Here is an 11,866-nt window from a genome sequence, read left to right as displayed (position 1 = left end):
GGATATAATAGTGATATAAAAGTCTTGTTCTCAACAATGGCTCCATAATAGAACTATTTCATTTATGCCTAAGCAGGTTCCATATTCTGTCTAGTGAGGATTGCCAGCAGTGTCTTAGTGACAAGGTTTTTATTATTTTTTTGACAGTTTGATAGGAAGTCAGTGCTTGCTTCAGGGTTTGCAGTCTCTTCAAACCTGGATTATGAAGGCTACCATAAAAATATGGATAAAATACTACCTCCCCAAAGTGCCATACGTTATGGCCTGCACCCCAATGTGGATATTGCTTTTGTAACACTTGCAGACAACATACTCCATATGCCATTAGAGCTGCAATTCAAATACTCAGTCACTAAGGAGTGACTGCAGAAGGAGTTTCCCAAGCTGTGGAAGACAAGGTCAGTCAAAACACAGGGCAGGCTTCAAATTTGTCATGAGACAGTTTTTGCCTATGTCTATGGGTTTATTTGGGGTTTTCTTCCCCCTACAGACACCAATTTCAATAGAATTAGATATTTTAATACCTGTTTTTTTGCAGGGATTAAATCTGAAATTTGCAGTGAAGAATCTCTAGTATACGTCAGACAAATATATGCATTATTTTGCACCACATAAAAAAAAAGATCTTGCTGGAATGTTACAATATATTAATAGCATTGTGCCATTTAGGATCCTTTGTCAGGTTGCAAAATGCCATTATTTCCAAACTATAAGGCAGAATTTGCTTTTCTTCCTAACAGCATGGATGTGCACAGGTTTTCCTCTCCTCCATTTCACAGAATAAATCCTCCATATCCTTCACCCTATGACATGAAGGCACAGAAATGCTTTCATTGCATAAACTTAAGATACACAAAGTTTATAATTACCTTTACATTTATGCAGTTTTTATAATTTCCTTTACATGTATGTAATTGTAGGTACAAAAGACAGTTGCCTCATGCAACATGTTATCTCTTGAGGATGGAGGCAGAGCTAGACGATATAAAGAAAAAAAATCTTTCAGAGGAAAGGAAGATCAGATATTGTACTCAAATACCAGCAGAATGATACTCACACAAACTGATTTGTTTTCCAGAATATGAAAGACTGGATCTGCTCATAGATAAGGTAAGGCATTCTCTCCAAGAACTTAACTTAGGTCTGAAGATGTAAGTTTTGTTTTACTAATCTGAGGGGATGCATGGCTTTAAATAGCATCGGTGTAAATGCCAGTAACAGTGTAAGTGATACTTGGGGAAATTATTTTTCATTTATTTCAAAACTGGGCTTTCATAAATTGCCTACTCCAAACATGTAACTCATCTCCATATATCAAATTCTTTTAATTTGTGTAGAAAAAAATATCATTAAACAGCTCAGGACACTGAAATCCTCTCTCTGCATACTAGGAAGCAAAATGCAAGACCTCTTATTATGGTCTGATTCCCGTTTCAGTGCAGACATGGAAGTAAGTTTGGTACATTCTTCTCTTCTGCCAGTGCAGAAATTTGTCTCTTCTGTTATAACTGCAAAGAGATCTGGTTGCTAGTTATGGTATATGTTCACTGGTGTTTTAGGCTATCTATAGGAGAGAAAGGAGGCAGCTGTTGGATGCCTCAAGAGACCTTCTGATGCAAAAAATTAACACTGTTTTGTATAGATGCCTGCTGGAAAAGGCACATGGTTCAGATTGTGTTAAATGATCAACATCTTCAAAGCCATCATTTGACTGTCATTAGGAGATGGCTGTTAACTGCAGGTGAAGGTGCAGCATCAGCGGCACCCAAGTCCTGGCCTCACTGTGCATCTGGTGAGTGCAGTGAATTGAGGTGAAAAGGACGTAGGTAACTCATCACACATCTTCGGCAATTTTTGGTAATAATATGTCTCTTCAGCACCAACAAAGTGCCGAAGAGCAACATGTAATGTTCTTCATCATAGAAGGCCAAATTTTCATAATATCTAGCAATCTCAAACAGCAATGTACCTGCTGCACTAACATGTAATATATGTTCAATCACATAACTGGGCAACCAATAGCTTCTTAGGCATTGCTAGCAATTTACACAGACAATTGTGGTAAATCCATGCAGAGCTGTAGTTAATGCATAGCGTTCCAAAAGTAGGTTCTGAAAGTCTAATTCATAGAGCTAGTTTTTTTAGAGACGTCCTTTTTTGCCACCTAAAATTACCTTCTTTTCGATCTTTAATTCAGAGTAACAAAACATGGGCACTCAAATAGCCATTAGTGCAAGCAAGCCAGCAGAATGGTAGCTTGATTGCATGTACAATTTTCTGTGGGATATCAGAAAGCAAGTTAGTAATTTGGCCCTTTATCATTTTCTCTCTGTACATATGCGTAGGTGGGTGCTTCCACGTGTATGTATATGAATTACTATATCATATAATTACTTAATGCAATTAGAGTGAACACCCAGAACCTACACTTTTGTTTTTCTGACTGTTTCCCCTTTTTAAAAAATAAATTACTCACCCCAGTGGCAAGAGCCAAAATATTCTTTACACTTGACAATTTATCTACCTTATGTGTTTTTCCTGGGGGAAAAAAAAAAAGCCCTCTATCATTTATCATGTCATCTTATCACAGTCTCTTTGTGGGACGCAAATAGCACACTAATGTTTTCTTTTGTTAGAGTGAGTTGGCAATCTCCTCAGAGATGGAGCAACTACAGACAGCTCTTCTTTTTTTTTATAATCTTCCTGACACTTGGATGAGACTGGCTTATCCATCAACATACAGTTGCTCTGTGGTAAGTCAAATGCCAACAGTCATTCAGCATGGATGGCACTTCATGTCCATTATAAAAAAATAGAATTGAAACGCAAGAATTTTTTGAGCAAATATCTTACCTTCTTGTGTAACTCAGAATAGGTTTTTATCATAAACTGATATTACCAGTGTTATGAAAAGCAGAAAGAGCCTTGCATTTACCTTGCCAATTACTGCAGACTTTGAAAGATTTCTCTAAAATTTGCATTCCCACTTCTTCCTTGTTTGATTGCTTTTTCTCAAGTTGTGTGCACTGATCAAATACATTTGACAAATGCTTTAGCACTCAGTATCTGCTATGCAGAAGACGAAGCTTAGTTTCTAGTGTTTTTTGGGATCAGAATTTTTAACAATAAAAGGGCACTATTCTGAGGGTGAAATGATCACCAGAAGAAGGAGCAATTAACAAAGTAGCTTCTGTTAAGAACAGAGAAAAGTTTCAGAGCAAGTAGTGGGGCTGTGATGTTTCTGTTCATCTTAATTTAACACCTTAGGAAGTGTCCATCTATCTACTCTCTATGACTGTTTTATAATATCAAAAATGAAACTGAAAACAAAAAGTGAAAGCCATCCAAGGCTGGCAAATTATTTACTTGCTTACATACACTCAATTCTCCACTGGTAGCCTCCTGAGTGAGGCAAAGAGCCACTGGCTGATGGAGCTAACCAGGACTCCAGAGCTGACCAAAGGACAGGAAAGCTCTGCCAAGCTCAAAGTCGGGTAGCGCTAGAAGGCAAAGCAAGCCCACACTTCTGAGATCAGTTCAGACTTCTGAGAGATCAAAAGTGGAAGAAGAAATCTTGTTCAGCAGAGGAGACATTGAGAAAAGCACCAGAGGTACATTGTGGTGGAGATCAATCAGAGCTTTACGGAATTAAATGCTCTTTTAGCTTTGCTTGATGGAAAACTAAACCACCATAGAGATACTGTGATGTCTGTGATAAATATATGTCCTGAAGACAGAAAGCGTTGCCTAGGGGATATAACACAGTAATGCTAAATTACAAGCTGTTTTCCTGAAGGACAACACAGCTGCTTTCTTTAAAAAAATATATGGGGGATTCAAGCTGGACCTTATATTCATGTTTGGACAAAAGAGGGTAAAAGTACCCACTGATTATATAAAAGCTATCTTGCAGAACTAGTAGGATTTAAGGTGACAGATTATCTTTTACTATCAGGTGCAAAATGCAGTGAGTCACCAGGGAGCAAAATCATTGCTGTGAAGCAGTGTTATGCAGCTGGGCTCCAAGACAGCCTCCCTGCTGGAACACAGCGTGTGCAGGGAGGGACTGCAGAGCAGGTGAAAGAGGTACCAGAGAGGTTACACATACACAGGACTGGTGGAGTGGTCAGCTGAGCCTGGCTGTCAGTCCCTTGGGTTTGGGGAGGTGAAAGAAAAACCAACAGAGACTGAAAACAAAACTTGAATCACTGTCATGTCTAAAACCCCATAGTAATTGTCAGTAGCAGGAGCTGTAAGCTTCCTCCAGAGAAGGACATCCTCCCTGTCATGCATGCTGCAAAGCATGTGGAGGCCTCAGTCGTCATGATAGTTTTATCCTCCTGTTTCAAACCCCTCTGTCTCTTATATATACCTGACATGTCACCATCTGAGCTATTTGAAAAAACTCCTTTGATTTCTAAGCAGCTAACATTTTAAAGTAAGGTGGGACAGAGTGAGAAGATAAAGGGAAAAATCAGAATACGTGCACAGTTTAAGCATGTTGGGCTCAGCAAACGTGTCAGAAACAGCAGACACAAGTGATAAAATGACAGATCGTCTAGCAATCTCAGATCTTCAGTGTATCTTCAGGATAATTTTCTGTGTCTTTGAAATGAACACGAATTCTGTTAATGCTTCCCTTTATAAGCTGGCCCTGTATGTCACCTATTTCATATTTCTGTGGAGGTGTCACCTCTTGCCTCTAAGCCAGCAGTCTCCTGTCTCTGGCTTAGATATACTCAACTATCGCCAGGGCAGATGTGTCTAGTATTTCTTAACAGCAGCATTTTAGGAAACAAGAAGCAATACCACAGACTGCCGAAAAACCCCTCAGCTAGAAAGGTGGGGATGTGATGCCAGAGATCTTAAATGAGGTAAAAAGAAAAGAAACAAGCTTCTGCTTTCTTTTTCAGGTCACAGGAATTCAACAGATAGGGAAACAGATTGTGGAGGAAAGACTGGAAACTTGTGTCACAGGTCACCCAGCTTTCTGGAAATCTGCAAAAGACCAACAGTGGGACACCTTAACAGAGGCAAAAAATGTTTAACAGAGGCAACAGCTGGAGCAGGCTGAGGTAAGAGCAGCAGTGAATGAGGATTTGAAAGGAGATATCACATGTAGAGGGGATGACGTGAAGGGGCATATAAGGAGCAGAGGATGGTGGGGAGGGAGGGCAGGAAGGCACAAAATACACGAGCTGCCAGAAGACGGGATGTTCATTCCTTCTTTGGAAGATATTCATGATACACAGATACAGGCTTAGAAACTATTCCATGAAAAATCAGGGTTATGGCACTGACTCCCTCACAGGCTAGAAAAATACAGGCTTGAAAGGAAAAGGCCTTCAGGGTAGGAGGGTTTGTTATTTAGGGTTTTAAACTGACAGAATCTGCTGCTGACTTGTAAGGTGGGGAGGTATTAACTCCTGAGAAGGAGGAACAAAAGGCAAGGATTGCGATCCTGTGAGAAAAGACAAGGAGCATTGCAAGTAGAGGTGGGCTGGTCCAGAGGGGGGGGTTAAGGATATTCATCGAGTGCTTTGAGATGAAACATGCTGTGTGTTCGCAAAGGTGTCTGTCAGTCAAGTGGGGGAGCAACATTATGACAACCTCTCTTCCAGGAGCAGCAAAGACCAAGATTTTATTCCCTGCAAAGCCAGCCAAGAAATTACTGAAATGGCTGTTTTAACAGTCAAAGCTAGCAGGGAGAGAACAAAAGAACTCCAGATGCATGTACACACACATCCATCTATCTATCCATGTTCTCCTTTGGCCTCCCATGAGCCAACTTCCACTTAAAGGGAGTCTCTTACATTGGTGAGAAAATAGGCAGCAAATTATTTTGCTGCTGTAAAACAAAACTATCTTCATTTCAGGGAGGGGTGTAAAATGGGTGTAGTTTGCATTAAAATTTCTGAGTCTAAAGCACATGGAATGGCAGAAAAGAGGTTAGATTTCTTTTGAAGGAGCCACTCTTGTTCCACGAATACCAACTTGCTGTCTTACTGGCTTACCTCTCAAAGAATGGCTGTTGCCGTGGCTCCATGAGACAGACAGGCTCAGGTCCCAGAGGGGCTGTTCTGAAAGCCCACAAACACACAATATTGCTGCACTTGCTGTTTTTCCCTTGTCAGTATTTAATTAACAAATACAAATGCGGAACTGTGCTGAAATAAAAAAAAAAAAAAAAAGATAGTTTGGTTTGGAAAAAACTTTTAATATGAGGAAGTTGCTTGTTAAACAGAGAGAAATTTGTTGTTCAGCTGCACTCAAAACACAAGAAAAGGGAAAAAAACATTTATGTGTGCCAGGGCAAAAGAACCACTGTCTTGGCAAGAAACAGAAACATTTGCAAGCTTCTGAGTTAGTATTTGAACAATGGGGAAGAAAATGAACTAGAAAAACTGACTGATGGGCTGCTGAGAAGAATCTTCCTCCCCATGCTGCACATACTGATTTTAGTGTTTTCTTATATCCAGATAAGATGGACTGATTATACAAAAAATAATACAAATAATATACAAAAACTGTGGTATCAAGAACAGAATTTATAGTGGCCTGCACTTCTTGAATTCAATGGCAATCAAATGAGCAACAAAAGTATAATCAAAGTACCACCGTTCCTTTCAGAAGATACGGAAAACTCTGTAAGCTTTCTCACACAGTTGCTATCTCAGTATAGGCTGATACAAAATAAAAACCAAAATGCCAAAACCAAACCAAGCCCTGAATTCTTGGTTGGAGATCAAGGTGAGAAGAAACCTTAAGTCTGGCTGTCAAACATCTGAAGAAATAGGTTTTCTACTGTTTGCTTTGGTCATTTTCCCTATGGTGGATAACATCAATAAATTACCCTTAATCCTTCATCAGAAGTCTGCCCTTCTTCAGTTTTATCCCAAGTTCCTAGTCAGCAACTTCTCAAACTGCCCTTCACATTTTGGAGTTCTCTTTATGTACTGCAGGTGAAGGCAAGAATTCCCTGTTGCCAAGCTATTCATTAGTATTTCCTTTTAAACCTTTTCCTATACAACACAAATTTTTAAATAATGCCTGTATCAAAGTAAATAATTTTAAATATACATTATTAACTTGGGGCTGGTGAGAGGTAGGGCTGCAACTGTTTGCAGTCCAGGAGCTTTACTGGCTCCTTCTTAGCATGAAGGTGCCAGGTCAGAGCGTGTGTGCACAAAGTGAATCCAGGTCCTTCCCAGCACCTATGATTCCTGACCTTCTACACCCAGTTTGCTTCTAAACACTTTGAAAGCAACAGCACCCCATTCAAACCCTCAGTGTTCCAGCGTTTGCTAAGCAGTACATTCTATTAGTGAACGCTTTCACTGCAGGTTAAAATTTTCAGACGCAGGTGATACAATGCACTGAGAAGTATTGGCTGGGGGAAGAAAGCCTGTCATACATAGCAGGACTACTGATAATGTGCAGTGCATTACACTGCAGCAAAAATGACTAACATCAAAGCTAAGCAGGAATGATTTGTATGGTTGAGACAAGTAGAATAAAATATGTATTTAAAATAAATCAGTTTTTAGGAACACCAGGCACAGGTTAATCCTTTATAAATATGTTCACAGAGTACATTAGACACCAGCCCGCCTACACAAAATGAATGCAGCACACACTCTGATGTATTACAGAGGCAGGATAAATGAGGGAACTCTTCTGTGTTTGATCTGGTTCTGCTCTGTAATTCAGAGATACTGGAGATGGGTGGTGAGTTTCTCATTGATCCCAAAAGAACCAATAATGTTGAATCCTGTGAAATGTAAGCTTTGTAGAGGATTGGAGGCTATGCATGAAGGACATTGTAGCTTTAGGGGCATATTCTCTTCTCTGGAATGTGTGTAACTGGCATTCACAAGAGTCATACATATCCCAGGGAAACTAGACCCTGTAGCTTAGCAATACTTAAAATGCATACCTAGCTCCACAGGCAATTATATCACTCTCATGGCTACATCTGCATCCAGTTATCAAAGGATAAGATTTCCAGTGGATAATAAATTAACCTGCAAATTAATATCTTCAGAATTTTGAAACAATGCTAAATTTGCCACACATCAGCATTTAAAAATGCAGCAGAACAAATTCAGAACATCAATCCAAGTCTAAGATATTTAGATAGAAAACACAGAGCTAGCACATAGATACGGAAATAATCAATTCCATTTCCCCACACACCCCCATTCTTTCCAGCTTTTTAAAACCACTTACTCCAGTCCTTGCTTCTGTGAACTGTATTTTGCATGTGGTGGAGGTGTTAATCCACAGTTACTGCACAACAGGGTTGTGAATTTTAGCTAATGAAAGCTTTTAAAGGCACAATGAAATGCTCAGATGAAAGGCAACAAAGAAGTGCAAAGTATTATTACAGCCTAGCCTAAGTTTTACTGAGGGCATTCTTATTCAGGATGGACACAGCATAAATATGTATTTCAGATTATAAACTCCCTATAAAGGCTAACTCCCACCCCTGAAGCTGCCAGAGGCAAGGGATGGCAGTCTTCTAAGACTTAATAAAGTCTCGCAATGTTTTCATCCTGTTCCTACCCCCAGGAGCTGGAAGAGAACCCCTGTATTCATCTGAATCCTTAACAAACAGCATGTCCATCCCGGCATATTGCTGGCACAATTAGATCACAGGGAGTGCAGACTGGGATGGTTCAGTGAACAATTTAAGGCAGAGGCAAATACAGGAAGGACAGCAAATGCTGTAGTCCTAGTTACAGCAGTTTGGCATACAGTAAATTTATAGTGTGCATCTGTATGCTATCTATAGGAGAGTTAAGCAAAGGGGCAGAAATCTGCTTGTAATTTTCCATGATAGTTTTTGCTAAAATCCGAGTAATTGTGCATGATTACAAAAAGGAACAATTAACACAGTCTGTATTTTGCAAAGGTGAGAAAGGGATAGCTGTCAAGAGGATGTGGATGAAAGCACCAGTAACTCGTTTGGAAAAGAACTAGCAACAGAATAAATGTACAACAGCTTACCAGGCAGAGAGGACAGGATCTGCTGTTCTGAAAGATGGTTTGATCTGTTACGATGGGAATGAAGTCTTCAGTTTGAAAAATATTATGCTTCCTAGGTCTGCAAAAGCTAACATTGTTCTAAAGACTGCACCTCTCTGATCAGCTGCTGTTTCACTGATCATAGTCTCAGTGATCCGTAGCCCCCTTCTTTTTCTGCCTCTGTTCAGATAAAAGACTGCAGCTTCATTTCAGTTATTATTTGCATGTTTTTCTTAACAGTTTACTCTCAGCAGCTTCTGATTTAGCCTTATGTGTCCTGTTGTTTGGGAAAAGGCTAGAAAGATAATTTTTAGATCAGTACCTAACATTTTTAAAGTAATAGCAGGCACCTCACGCATGCATCTCATGTTCCACCCTTTTGGTAAATGTATTCTAACACGCTACTTACCTGCTTTAAAAGGACTGGCATGTTGAACCAGCTGGCCTTTTTCCAGCGCTATAGCTTTTCATGTTGTATTCTGCTCCTCCAATTTCTGTATTTTCCCTGCATTTAGCAAGACAAAATGCAGAAGTTTAAAGACACGTAATGTTTATGTGACAAATTCTTGCTGCTAAGTACAGTATTACTGACGGATTAGTTTAATGCAATAGCATAATGTAATTTAATTATAGTAATAGTGCACAGCTACAATCTTACTACTTATGTCAGATTGTGAGACATTCTCTTTTAAAAGCTTCATCATTATTATTTAGTTTTTGATTTAGTTCCACAGTGTCCCCCCTTCCTTCACATATAGTAAATTAATTTCATAGGTGTAGAACAAGAAATATTAGGTAAATTGCTCTCATTTTGCCCTAAGAATTCACAATACTAACTGAAAACCTATTTTGCATCATTAGAAAATAGTCAGACACCCTATGATGAAAGCTTGTAGCCTTCTATGCAGTATGTCCTCAGACCTGCATTCTGCAGTTAAAAAAAATGAAACATCAAAAAATAACACAGGCAAAAAAAAAAATACCATACAGGAGCATTCCACCACATCTACCTTTTGTATTTACCTGAGAGCTTTTACTGGAGATTGATACAATATCCTGTGTTAGCCATTAACTATTTCTACATTCATGTAAACTATTGTAGTTAAGGATTTTTCAGCCCACAGCTTCCACTGATTTCAGCTGTGGCTGACAGCAATTCTCAAAATCCAACCCACAATAATTCCTATTTCTAAAGTGTTTTCTATCTGATGACCACAGAATTTTCTATCAGTGTTAATTTAGCCTCCAGAAAGACAGAAAAAAAATATCTTCAGCCAGCACAGCTGTATGCAAAGTGAACATCTGTCCATTGCCAAATTCAGTTTAGCCAATAATAAAAAAACACACTTTATTTTCTTTTCCAGACTGGATCAGACTGCAAGGGAAAGCCTGGAGAGGATTTCTATGCTTTAAAAAGAGAAACAGGGGAAGACTGAATTTCCTAAGGTCACAGAGGAAACGCATGGCAACACTAGGAAAAGAACTCAGCACTCGAGCAGCAGAGATACCATCTTCACAGCCAAAACCAGATGGTTTTTCTCTGCAGTGTGACATAACAGCACAAACAGAGTTAGTCTGTGGATTTAGTGACAATGAAGTTAAATAAGGTTAATTTCTGAGTGGCTGAGAGATGTTGTCTTTTTCTAATTGCATCATGGCAGAAGCTCTTCTTGCCTTATGTCAATAACAAGAAGCCAGGTAATGTGAATTAGCCAAACCACTGCAAATCACTGCTTTTTAGGGAGGGGAAAAAGATGTACCCTTGTCTTGAAAGTATGGAAACTGCAAAAATAATCCTGCTGTATGCTGACAGGTTGATGTTCATTTCCAAGCTTGCCCAAGGCTTTGTATGTATTTTCAGTGTATACAATCTTTTAGGTGTGAGGCTAAAGCTACAAAGGGTCTTGGGCTCAGTACTGTAATGCTTGACTCTTAGGGGCTCTTTCAGCTTAAGAAACCCCTACCTCCACAAAAAAAAAAAAACAAAAAAAACAAAAAAAAAACCCAAAAAAAACCAAACCAAAAAAAACCCCCCAGCATCTGTGCATCTCTGTGTCCAAGGGACCTGCATTTCTGCTTCTTTCAAGGGTTTTGGAAGATGGCTCCAGGGTGAGTGGACACACTTCTCTCCCATTTTGACTTCACAATGTGTAAGGGTGTGTGGAAGTATGCCAAGTGGCTCCTTCTAGTACAACACACCAACATAAGGAGTAAATAAGTCATGCTAGATTTCCCCAGTCCTTTTAAAGCCTCAACAATGTCTTTAAGAGGAGTTCTGTGCCATGAGAGAGAAAAACACACAGCCTTTTTCCATTTGATTTTGGGTAGATGTTTCAACCAGAATCAATCTTTTGCAGCAAAAGATTTTTAAAAAATCTTTTATAAAATATTTTTGCTAAAAAATTTGCTAAAAGCTAGCCAATTTAATTGGGTTTTACAATACCAAAGACAACCTGTCACATCTACAGCACCTTTAAAAGCTACAGATAGAAATATAATTATATGCCAGTTCATTTTTGCATTCATTTTGGCATGCAGCAGAACCCCTTTCTCTAGCCAGTCTCTGCTATTGCAGCAACACCCCGTGCTCAGCAGCGACCTGGACTTTGATAGAAGTGGCACCATTTTTACACCTTTATGCCCTGGTGTTATTCATACTGTGTACCTTTTGCTACCAAAAGCCTCTGCATTTCTTAAAGCTTTGTCTCAGAAGAAAGAAATCCGGGTCAAACTCCCCTGCCTGAAAGCAAGCTGGTGGGAGATTTAAACCTTTGTCTTAGCTCCACATCTTAGGTGACTCTTCTGAAGATTTAAGAGCACTATGAAAACATTGTCCTCT

General features: G+C 39.3%; 1 long non-coding RNA gene across 1 annotated transcript; it reads left to right on the top strand.

Moving 5' to 3' along the window:
- Positions 1 to 809: 809 nt before the first annotated feature.
- On the top strand, positions 810 to 10,643 carry LOC115495968 (uncharacterized). Its single transcript, XR_012056989.1, has 3 exons — positions 810 to 2,753; positions 4,914 to 5,075; positions 10,392 to 10,643. It is a non-coding gene; the product is annotated as an uncharacterized lncRNA (long non-coding RNA).
- Positions 10,644 to 11,866: the final 1,223 nt, after the last annotated feature.

The sequence above is a fragment of the Taeniopygia guttata genome, chromosome 7 (genome assembly GCF_048771995.1).
Source record: "Taeniopygia guttata chromosome 7, bTaeGut7.mat, whole genome shotgun sequence".
In the NCBI taxonomy this organism is placed as follows: Eukaryota; Metazoa; Chordata; class Aves; order Passeriformes; family Estrildidae; genus Taeniopygia; species Taeniopygia guttata.
This window is presented reverse-complemented; position numbering and strand designations above follow the sequence as displayed.